Source organism: Metopolophium dirhodum, chromosome 8, assembly GCF_019925205.1.
Source record: "Metopolophium dirhodum isolate CAU chromosome 8, ASM1992520v1, whole genome shotgun sequence".
NCBI classification, from domain to species: Eukaryota; Metazoa; Arthropoda; class Insecta; order Hemiptera; family Aphididae; genus Metopolophium; species Metopolophium dirhodum.
Window position 1 is genome coordinate 31,900,538 of NC_083567.1, and position 13,342 is coordinate 31,913,879.

General features: G+C 31.2%; 1 long non-coding RNA gene across 1 annotated transcript; it reads left to right on the forward strand.

Annotated features, from left to right (window-relative positions):
- The first annotated feature begins 302 nt into the window (after positions 1 to 302).
- LOC132950535 (uncharacterized) lies at positions 303 to 10,841 on the forward strand. Its single transcript, XR_009665216.1, has 3 exons — positions 303 to 442; positions 8,376 to 8,708; positions 9,786 to 10,841. It is a non-coding gene; the product is annotated as an uncharacterized LOC132950535 (long non-coding RNA).
- The last annotated feature ends 2,501 nt before the right edge of the window (positions 10,842 to 13,342 follow it).

A 13,342-nucleotide genomic window follows, 5' to 3' on the forward strand; every position in this document is an offset into this window, starting at 1 on the left:
TTATAGATGGTTGCCATTGGTTTTAAAATATTAATTATTACTATTAATTGCATTTTTTTTTATTTTTTATCTATACATGTGGATGTTTGGTTTTAATTTTATTAATAGGATTTCAGTGCCTACGGTTAGGTTAGGTTTGGATTTGATGCTTTATAGTTAAATATAATATAAGAGATTATACACTTACGTACGCATCACGCGGGGTCCGCGATCTACCGCAGATAAATTGCCTTCCTGATAATATACTGCTCACATAATCACAAAAACCTAGCAATAGTAATGCATTGCCGTGTCAACTAGTATTGTATACACGTCGATCATATCATTCTGTTTCATCCGTCGTACTCATTTGTTATTTCTATAGCAATCACAATAAAATATTACAAGCCTCGTGCATCCATTGTCGTATCACTCGTACACTATACATTCACGAACTATTAATGTAAGTATTATAAATACACTGTACGAAATTCTAATTTACAATTAACATTTTTTATATAGAACATTAAACACTAGTCACTAGCTGTGTAAAACGTGTCAATTGGTCAACATCTTTTAAGTCACTGCTTAAACTGGAATTCGCTTAATTTAATTGTTTTATTTTATTTAACATAACAGAAAATTACAATAAATTTTATGAATTTATTGTATTGACTGAAATATTGAATAATTTTACCTACTCGTAACCATGAATGGTGATCATGGCCGGTGTTAGAGGAGGGGGAGTAGAAAGAAGACGGTTTAGGATAGTAAAACGGACACATGACTTGAGGGTCCAGCGTACACTTCTATAATCTAGATCCTAGACTCCTTAAAATCATATTTACGCCTTACGGAAATCTATAGTAAAATAAAAACACCGTATAACGAGTACAATATTTTATATTAATTGTATTGTATGTATTTATATTTAAGTTTAACATGAGAATGGGTAGTATCATTGGTCGATTAATTAGAAATCCTTATTTTGTTACGTATATACTGAAAAATTTGAATTAAATTTTTTGCCATTATCCCGAAATTGGAGCATGTAGGTCTAAATAGGGTTGTATTCGATTTAAAACGTGAAGTTATTTTTTTTTAAATTTCCAAGCAATAATAAATTAATCTTTTGATCTCCATACTAACTAGTAACTATACAGACATGTCTGCTCACATAGAAAAACTTATACTATCTAACAATAGTAAATAGACCAAGTAATATCCTCCACTCGATCTTAATCGTCCTGTGGAATTCATAATGAGTTCATAATTATTGGAAGTACCCACTTAGTGTCAATGAATGACGGATGACCTCTATAGGTACACTTACGTTGTCGCGTGTAGTTAAAATGTTATCATATTTACTGTGTTTGTATACAGAATAATAATATAAAAGGTTATATTTAATAATTTAGATTGTGTTTATTTACGTTGAAAATGTTACGATAACGTTGTAATTAATAACAGACGAAGTTTAATTTTATTTATTTAACAAACATAAGTCTAAAAGTCACGAGTACAGTTAATTCACACGCACCGTCGCACCACGTCTACCTTGTGGTAGGAAGAAGTAAGGACTCTGTACCTATAATATTAATTGTACTCTATAAATAGTATAGGTAACCATTTATCGCTGTTGTACGATATTATTATACATTATTATTATCAATGATTAAAATAGGAAAAGTAATATTTCTTTTTTTTTATAGCAATACAATTAATAGAGTAACAGACAAAAGTAGATAATAATATATTGTGGTAATTAGTATTATAACTAACAACTAATAATACCTAAGTAATAACTACCTATCTACTCGGCAGCAATATTATTATGTACTCATGAGAATAATATTACTAGATGAAATCGATTTCATCGTTTGACGTATAGATGGCGCCGCGAGTTTCGTTCTGTTCAATCATACGTTTCATCCGCCGTGACATCATAATATTATTATTTAATTATTTATGCTCTTCACCTTTTTTTTTTTGCCCTTCAACTTTGCGTAGTGGACATTTGAGACACTGTTGTTATCGAAAAATAAATTACATTTATATTTTTTTTTTTCGGCGGAGATTTATTGCGCAACTACTGAAGTTGTCTGTTGTAAATTATACCTAATATTATGCAACAACTACCTATCATTATATCTTTATCATTACGCATTTAAATGCATACAATTTATTCATCGTTCCTAACTCAACATTTCAAACCACAACGTCGCGGCCGGTGCTTTTACAGTGTATCATGTTTCGCAAACATTTTGATTTTCAAACAAAATACGTTTATGGTTTACACTCTGATCGGTGTTTGGATTTATACACATCATAGGTTCGGCGGAAGTAATATTAGTAATAAATAATATTAAGTATGTACCCAACCTGCCAGCTGGTTAATTAATATAAAAACAGAATGTTACATATATTATCGAGTTATTGACATTGAACGCGGACTCGATCGATATTCGCGATAATAATATTATTTTGTGGTGTAGCGACGGGCGCGCGCACAGTTTTAACTTTCAAACGTATTATTTTATTGGTCATTAATTATTAATTATTTTTATTTTACTCGTACTATCAATTAAGTCCCCGACACTTTGCAGAGCCACCAAACACTAAACTACATTTATTTTACCTGGATCTATCTAAACTTTAAAATACCTATAAGCTTTTTGGTTTTTAGTTTTTTGGGCGTTGTAGGACTACCATATTATTATATTGTGTACAGTGTACCTATATTATTAAATCGATATAATTAAATTCTATTTTGGCAATAACTACTGATGTTTGACCTGAATATCCTTACATAATAATTTTAAAACGTGTCTTTACCTCATTGCGCGGTAAAATATAGGCATAATGAAAAATCGTTTTAAATACAATTTTATTTTAAAAAGTAGGTAACCGCTCTTCTGTACAGTTGGTATCGAGTGTAGCCGTGTAGGTACCTCGTCATTTAAGGAGTAAGTCACTGTAATGTACATGTGTGTTAACTTTGATTAATTTTCAAAGAATACGAAAAACGATTTTAAACGAAGACGGTCTGTCGATCCGTCAGCCTATATTACTAAGTATATTTTATAATATCATATTATCACTATTAAAGTATCTTATTTTACTTTTAGTAATACAGTGGGTTAAATTAATTTTTTCCAAAAACATTGAAATGGTCATTGTGTGTATAACATCTTATTATAATATAGGTACTTTAAAAGTTTCAAGTTTCCCCGAATAATGTTTTTAATTTACAACAAAATAAATATAGAATTGTTATGATTTATTTAAATATTTAATTTCCTTCAAATTTCTACTTAAAATGTCTCTAAAAAGAAACCCGTGTTTATATAGTTTTAGATTTTTTAGTTATAGTATGAACTACTCCAAAACCTTGTTTTCAACTTTCAAACCTTAGCTACACAAATGGAACATTCTATACATTTTTAACTACAAAATTATCTAAACATTTTTGTAATTTTGACGACATATTTTGTCGAAATATAAAAAAATAGTGCTTAGGTATGTGTCTTTAATATTTTTAAATGGCAACAATATAACTTATGAGGGACCTTATTGTAATCACTTTTAAAACTTTTTGACCAAACAAAATTGTTATGTCTATTAATATAGTTTCAAAAAATCAAATTATTATGAAAATCATTTACTGAAAATGCTAATATAAATCTGGGGCTTGGGTCAAAAAGGGCCAATCTCACTTTTTGGCGAAAATGAGTTATATGGCCAATCTTATAAAACTTTATACGCTTTTTCTAGTGGTAAAAGAGCGTGTCTCAATAATCATTAGTGCGAGATATGAGAAGACCAATGTCATGAAAATTACAAAATCTATGGGGCATATGTGAACATTGGCCCTTTTACAGTTTGAATAAAATTATGACTTTGTCCCTTATAATTTCACTATAAGGGCCCAAGTCATAATTTTTTTTTTTTAATTATGATTTTATAGGGCCAATGTAAATAGAAAACCTTCAATATTTCACTAAAAAATTCACACTATATTCTAAAATGTAGGGTAAACTATATTTACATAAAAACAAAAATATGAAAAACAAAAGAAAAATTGCTATGAATTTTCAACAAAAAAAAAGGTGAGTAAGTGGATGTCGCTCTGCTGTACAGTAGGTTACAAGTAGGTCACTGTAATGGATGGTGTTCAATTTGAATTCAATGATATAATATCATTGTATAAGAAAAACGATTCTGAGCGAAAACGGTCAGTCAGCCTATGATATTACCAAGTATATTTGATGATATTATTGTGAATAAAGTAATTTATATATTTATCAATTTACGTGGACCCTTGTTTTAAATTTTAAATCCTAAGCTATAAAAGTTGAACATTTCATACATTTTTCACAACAAAATAATTATTAAATTTTAAATTTGATAAATTTTGTCAAAATTTGAACTTTAAATGCTTATAAAAAAAAATTGTATTGATAATTATAGAAAAAAAAACTAAAAAAATTGAAAACTGACAATGTCCGTAAACAGCCCAAAAAGAGTTTAAATATTTTCAATTTTATCGTGTATAGAAAATGCTAATACAAACATTCAGTGAAATTTTCAAGTATCTACAGTCATACGTTTTTTAATTACAACAAAATAAGAAAATCGTTACTTAAGAAATCGAGTGAATATCAAATGTTGTAAAAATATGAATTTCAAACGCTCATAAAAATTTAATTTGACTTTCTTGTTGACATTTTTTTTTTTGATAAAGGTAGACAAACTTATGAGTAATCTTATATTACATTTTCAAATCTTAGATTTAAAAAGAAAAATTTTTATGAATTCTCAACTCAAAATAAATTGCTAATTTTCGTGATTTTTCCGTATTTTGTCAAGATTTGAACTTTAAATGCTTATAAATAAAAACTGTGACTAAGGATTTTTAATATTTTTCAAATATCATTTTAACAATACAGTAGGAGCTTTGTATTAAATGTTCAAGTTTTTTTACCCAACAAATAAAGTTTTATAGACAAAAATACTAATAAAATTGGAAACTGAAAATGTTCCTAAACAGTTCAAAACAAATAAAAATATTTTTAAAATGTTATCGTGTATAGAAAATGCAAATATAAACAACCAGTGAAAATTTCATATATATACGTTCATTTGTTTCAGAGTTACACCAGAAACCACAATCGGTTTGGTCGAAAACCGATTTTGCGTAAAAATTCCCGTTTTTCCTTAATTTTTATTTTGTTTTATCGGGTGGTTTTGAAAACCATTGGGAATTTTAAATGTTGACCTCCCAAAAGTATCAACTATATTCACTTTCCCATCGAACAAGATACTGGAGTTGAAAATCGAAGCATTATTTCGACTACTAATCGTGTACACAAACACAAAAATAAAAATAAAAGAACACACATCATTGTATAAAATCAATGTTGTTCCACTCAGAATCTAAAAGAGGTTTTATTCTTGATTACTACAAAGTGATCAAAAGTGAGACTGGCCCTTTTTGACCCAAGCCCCAGAAATATTTGGTGAAAATTTCACGTATTTACAGTTATTCTTTTTTGAATTAAATCACCAAATAAATAATATAATATATAAACAATATTTTGTCAAAAACTGTTTTGGTGTAAAAATTTCCGTTTTTCCTCAAATTTGATTTTTTTTTAACAGATTATTGAAAAAATACTGGGAAGTTGGAATTTTTTCTTTGACTCCCTCACGGCCCGCCAAAAAAAGTACAAACTACATACAATTTGGTACCAAAAACCACCCTCAAAGTTAAAAATGGAAGAATGTTTTACTGCTCCATAGACGATGACTGTCGTAACAAAAAAACACATACATCATCATTGTAAATTCAATACATTCATAGTCTTTCGCTCATAATCTAAAACAAATTGTAGGTACTATACTACATAATATATTACTATTAGTAATATATTCCAAATATAGTATTTTGATTTCTTACTTTGAAAAATACTATTCAATTTGTATTTAATTTGACACTATATTATGTAATAGATAATTATATTTTTTTAATAAGACCGTGAGTAACTATACTTTGTTCTTAAAATAATTATGATGTGTAGTTAAATTATATTTGATGTCTTATATAGTTATATAATTGAGCATATTATATTGTTATGTGACCGTGGTTATCGATTGCACACGCCTATAGTAATAATATGTAAATGTAAAGTAGAATACTAGAATAAAATTTAAAATGTGACAAATACGGGCATTGGTATTTTATATTTTGTTTTCCAAAATTCTCTTTCTTATTAATCCTTCTGAATCCGGTTTGTATAAACATCTATCTATAATCTATATAATACCTATCTATAGGCTTATAATAGTCGTTTATCAATAAAATGACGCATCTTTTGTACTTAACAAATACTAATGTCAACATATAATACGATATTATAGAATATAGATTGTGTAGGTAGGTACTATATGTATTGTGTTATTATTATTCAGTCGGAGGAACATTGCGTCAGGTTTTTGCCTATATACTAAAGACCTGCAAGGGCCGGACCGGGCCTGGGCTTTTTTTTGTACAATTTTTCGGGCCGGGCTGGACTTCGAATAATAAATCAAGGGTTGGGCCGGGATTTTTAAGGATTTTTCTTCGACAGTAAATAATCCCAATTGAAAATAATAAATAATAATGATAAAACCGACGTTGGTACAGGTAGATACATATAGAGTATACTCTATGGATAGATACTAGATAGTAGATACAATCACAATGAATTTAATAATATATTGATTGGTGGTTATAATAAAGCTATTTATATACCATAATAATATTATATTTTTTGGATCGGGCCGGACCGGGCTCGAGGATAAAATGTATGGACTGGACCGGGCTTTTTACGAGCTTAGCATTATTTTCGGACCGGGCCAGGGCTTTTTTTCACAATATTTTTTGGACCGGGCCGGGCCGAAAATTTACGGCCCTTGTAGTGTTATACAATTACGACCAGGTTGTATTACGACCAGGTCCGTATGTATAGAGTTTTATCGCAAAAGAATTGATATATGTACGGAAACGGTTTCCGGATTCATTTGAAAATTGATTTAATCGTATACTCATCGTAGACAACACATTTTTGACGTAGGGACTCATCGTTGGCTCGATTAACGGTACATTGGAGACTGGAGATACTTTTTAGGTATGCCTCACACAAGACTGTGTGGGTTGCTAGCGACGACCCGACCCGACCCAATACGAGCTGCTGTGTTATAGTTTTACTGAACTTTCTCGTCCTGTAGCAGTATAATTTTCTAATTTGCGATAGCCATTATCACAATTACACCGTACCAGCAAAGTACCTATTACTATTTTAGAATCGTACACGCGTACGTTGACCGCGAAATAAAAAACAAGAAAAAATTTAAACCGGTAGCCGACCGGACCGCGAACGGTCTAACCCTCCGCGTACGATGACAACAGTCGTGCACGCGTTTTTCTAACGGTCTCGCTTACATTATGTATAGGGTATAGTGTAATATTTAGTGTACAATGCCAACAACCCCTTTTACGATATTTTTTTCTACACAGGTCTTCGTGAGTGCTTTTATAATACCGTATTATTATTATTATATAAACGATTACGCGCGCGTCTCTCCCTCGCACGCCATCATGTACAATACGCGCATTGTATATTTATAATGCGGCATATTTAATTTTCCATACATTATATAGGTATAGGTAGGTACTAGGTACGCGGACATACATAGTATTCCACAAATGAAAGCGCCAACAAAAATCGATATGATTTTTCGTCATAAAAAATTAAATCAACAATAACGCCGCGCGCCGTTGGTTATTTTTCTCCCTCCCTCTGTCTCTTGTAACAGATTACTTTCGTATTACAGCTGCTGTTGCGTACTATATATTATATTATATTTATATATAATATAACTATGATATTGGATGAGTTTTCGTATTTTAGAAAAAATGCTCTACTATTACTAAATTCTTTAATACTCGTGGATTTTACGAGGAGTTAATATACTTCATATAGTACCTATGATGCCAATTTAAGATGTATATATATTTTTGGATTTTATAGACAGTGTATAATACTCGTAGTTCTGCAGATATCTACGTCGTTAACCGAATTAATTATTTATATATACTATATAGTGTATACAATTATATTAGAATATATTGGACTGCTGCAGGCCGTCGATACTCGAGCAAATATTTTATATACCTACTTAACGAAAACAATAAGCAGCTCTGCAAAAATGTAATAGTTATTATTTTCTTTTTGTGACACCTATAATTATTAATTTTTAACGTTTTTCTTCAGTACATATTATATTTTTGATGTGGCTTTTTTTTTAAAACGCGTATACGGATATAACATGTAAATGTTTTTGATTTTTAACAGCTAAAGTTCTCGCTACTCCGACCCGAACACACACACATACGCATACATATTATAAAGTGAGGAGACGAGTCCACCGCGACGACGGCGTTTCCCCGCGTCGGGACTTTTGCATTTTATAGATTAAACCGACTGCGGCGTGTGTGCGTGCGCGTGGCCGAGGGTGGCGTCGCGCCCCTTCCCGCACATTATTAGCTGCCGCAGCAGCAGCCCTTCGCGGCGGTGCGCACAGCATCGGAGGCCCGGCAGAAGGACCACGTCTCTCGGAGGACCCTCACGTCGGCTGTGGACCGCTGCATCCGCTGTACGCATCATATCCGCTCGTCTGCTGCGCTAGTAAGTATAATATTATGTCAATACAACATCAAAGTCTATAATATTATAATTACTAGAAATCTTTTTTTTTGGAACTCCCGAGTTCATATGTATAATATTATGTATTATATATTATAATGCAACTATTATTTCTAAATTATTATTCTACATATTATGCATATCTGTGTACCTATTTTAATTGTATTTTGATCAGCGATATTGCGCGCTGCAGTAATCTCATTACGGACGCTAATATTATGCATGTATTATTATTAAATATAATATATGTTTTTCGACTTTGTCGTTGTGCGCTTATATTTACGTTGTCTATGCCTTGTCCGTGAGCACTACATCGCGCGTTCAGTGTTTACACTCTTCCGATTTTTGTAAATGTACGAAGACGTGTTTAAGACGAATTTCAAGTACATATTTGCATTGGCTCCTTATTGCTATAAAAACATGTTTATCTCTTCCCGATTCAAGCATTACAGCGTACCTATATTAAAGGTAACACCAGCTCTACTTTTCAGTCGCGTTCCGTTTTTCGTTTGTGGAGACCAATAATATATGTTCGCCAGTTTTTTTCGCGATACGTGTTCTTATACACATTTGTACATATTTTGTTTTTAATTTTCGCATCGTATATTTACAAAGTAGCCGCCGCCGCCGCCGCCGCCGAGTTCCGGTCTCGTCCCCCTCCGGCGACGCGCCCTCTCCACAGCTCTCGCCCTTTGCCCACGCCCCGGGCTCAGCAGCAGCATCAGCATGATCAATACACGTTGGCCGCCGCACCGAGATTCGCAGCCGCCACCACCCGCTAGCTCCCCCTAATCGAGAGGCCGCCCTTCGGCCAAGGTCAGAGGTGCGTACGCTTTACATCCCTCGTCGCGTCCGGACGCCACCAGCGCGCCGATTCGTTTCCGGTGGGCGACCGAACGATCGCAGACTTGTCGCAATACAACATACATTTTATACAATCAGTCTTACGTACGAATACGACATTATTGTTTTCTTGCCGACCATTACACTCGTTTACTGCTTATACAGGCACGGATTATTGCTGTTACTATTATTATTATTATTATTTTCGTTTTACAGCTCTCACTCGCCGCCGCCCGCCGTGGTCCATCCGCACGTCAACGGTCACGTCAGCAATGTAACGCATCCGTGATCTACCCTGTAGATCCGGGCTTTTGTAGAATAATCGATACGTTCAGAAGCTCGTCTCTACAGGTATCTTACGGATGGAAGTTTACCCCGACCCGCGGCGGCACCAAATTGGATGGACGGAAGCCACGACGCCCGAGTTCTATAGTACCTATATACAACATATTATTATTAGTTGATTCAAAAACGTACTTTGAGCCATGACCGTCACCGCGTCCTACGACGATGTCAATGGTAGATATGATGGTTACGAAACACGTTTCCTTTTCGCTATACGCACGTTATCCTTTCGAAATTATAACACTTAATATTATAGTTTTTCCGGAATAACGTTTTGTCTAATATCCGTGCAATTTCTTCTATTTAGAATAAAATATAGTGTTAATCATCCACCCTCGTCCAAACTCACCGGTTTAATTGTGGTTCTTATGGCTATACTCATTAATATTTTATAATACGTATAAATTAACTCGGTAATTAACTTATAACTTGAAAAATATCTTCATGACTTAACGCAGTGTCTTTGTTACTTATTATGTTTTTATGATTATACACTTATACCTATATAGTCGTATTGATGCTATAAAGATATACGCGGTTGTCGCGATTGGAGTTCAATATTGAATATTCCGTATATCGTTTAATCCGTAAACCATAATAATATGGTGTGTTTGTGTTTATTATTTATTACAATAAACTATGTTTTTTTTTTTAATACATGAAATTTATCTACAGAAAATGTTCATATTTTTCGTTTTTATTTTATTTTATTGTATCATAATATACCTTTAGTCCAAGACCATTATTCTAGAATATAAAAAAGTTTGAATTTGTTTATTATCCTATCCTTAATATACTAAATAGTTCTAAAACTATTTTTAGCGTAAAAATTTGTTTTAATTTAAATTTTTGTATATTTTTGTTTATTTTACTTTTAAGCGAATTTTGTTTTAACTTTCAGTGTAATAAATAAATAAACTGTTATTTCGTGCATAAGTAGTTATTTATTTGCAACAATAATTTTATACTGGAATATTTTTTGGACAAATATCAATTAATAACAAAAGTCAGAAATACGAATAAAACCCTGAACAAATTAAAATGTTTTATTTGCAATTGTTTTCTTCATTACGCCATGTCCTACGTAAATCCGGCGAGTTCGATTTCTATTCTAAACAGCATGTTCCGTCGCAATACGAAGCTATACGAAATAAAACTGTTTTCTTTTTTGTAGCATTTGTCGGATTCACGTAGGACACGGCGTTAATATTCAATAATAACAAATATTTTCAAAATTTACAGAACCTACAAAACATAATTTTTATACGGCTCAATGCTCATCCTTATACCATACCTAACCTATTTTAATTTCGATTAGATGCTTTCATTTTATAAGTTAGGTAATAAATTTAGGTGAATTCACGTACAAATTATTATAACTAGAAACAAAATAAAATAAAACAGATAGGTACTTAGTAATATTATGGTTATAGGTATTTAATATTTTAATGATTATAATAGTCATTAGTCAACAGATAAATACCATTATTTTATTTTAAATGTGTTATAGTACCTACCTATAATATGGTACATTATTTCTACTACCTATATGAAAGTTTCCTCACCACCATCATATAGCTTTTTAAGTGACTATTAATTAATTTCATTGTTGTTTAAAAATCATGAGGTTATTAATGAATTATTATAGGTGACGAGTTATTTTATTGTTGTATCCTCCTAAGGCCTAATAAGTAATACATTATTGATAATGATCCACACACAAATACTGCGTACATATTTTTACACTATATATTATGCAATTTAATATTTACGAATTAATTATGTTTTTGGTAAACAACGCATTAACGAATAAGTAGGTATGTAAGTGTGTTTTGTTTTATTAGACAAACCTAATATTTCAAATAAACTTAATTATTTTTGAATTAATTGGGTGTTAAGCCTCTGGGTTTTGACTACAACTTATTGGCGAAAAGTTATCTATTTTATATTGATCATCACAATTTGACAGAAACAGAACATTCCTTGAGTTTGTGACGTCATTAAAATATATTAATATTATATGTATTATCTGTATTGTAGTAGAAGTATTGAATCGATAAAAACAAACATTAAAAACGTACGAATCACACTAGGTACTAAAAATACTTAATAAAAAAAATTAAACATTATAATACAAATAATACAAATAATTTACTCTCAAAAATATTATTTATAAATTAGTTAATTTTGTTATGTAATAGGGAAACCGGAAACGGTCAAAGAATATATGTATTATTTAAATAGTATTGTTCAGTATACTTCAGTCGGTTTCAGATAGTTCAGTGTTGCAGCATATTTAGTAATGACTAATGTACTAATGTATACTTAAGTGTAGCCCAAACTAATCACGATGCGTATGGTTTGGCCGCAGCATCGTGCCTGGTTATTTATTGTAAACGTATAAAAAATAAAAATAAAAGACCACGGCCATCCATCCGGAAAACGGATGCATACTTTTAATAGCTGTATTTTATATACAACGTTTAAGACATATTATATTGATATTTACTCAATTACGCCGGAATAGTGTAAAATAGCATCTAAATACGAAGAACCCCTGGTTTTGTTTGTTCACGCATCCATGTCAATCTATCTAATATCAATATTTACTAGCAATCATAATTAATTTAATATAACTATTTATTTTACGTACCTATCTATTAATTTATTAATATTTAAATAAATTGAAACCCACAAACAATTATTTGTATGGGTAAACGAGATGTTTTCTGTCATCCTTCAACATCAGTAAATTAAGGTATTTATAAATATTATGGACTTTAAATGTAGGTACCTACTTGAAATTTCAAAAATTAGAATTTGAATAAATGCATTATTAAGGGAAAAATAGGGGTGAAAATGCCTACCTCACCATGGCATCATAATAAAATAATATATTATATTTGTACTTCCGCGGAGAGTCTACCTAGGTACATAAGTCTACCTATAGTGTAGTTTCTGCTAAATATTATCTATGGTGTATGATAAAATATCTACATTTGTAGATAATAATAATATATTATAATCATAGATAAATAAAGCACGGACTTTGATAATCTGGGGTTCTTAGTTGGAATGTAAGAGCTAAAAGTATTTGAAACGTTTGTATGAAAAACTATTTTATCAAGCTGCTATGAATGCAATGAAAAAATATATATATTTTTTCAATTTTTTTTCAATCGTCATATCATCTTTTAAATCTTTATAATATTAAAATATCTATGCGTATTCGATATATGCGTATTATATGACATATCATTTTAAAAATATCTTTTGCGGAGTTACTGTATCGAAAAAAAATGTATTGTGCATATGTGAAGTTACGGTTCCAAAAAAAATTTGTGTTTCGGACTTACAGCGCTATTTTATAAAATGGCGGAAATTCGTGCGCAGCCGCTACGGAGCTCCCGGAAAAACAAATACTTAAT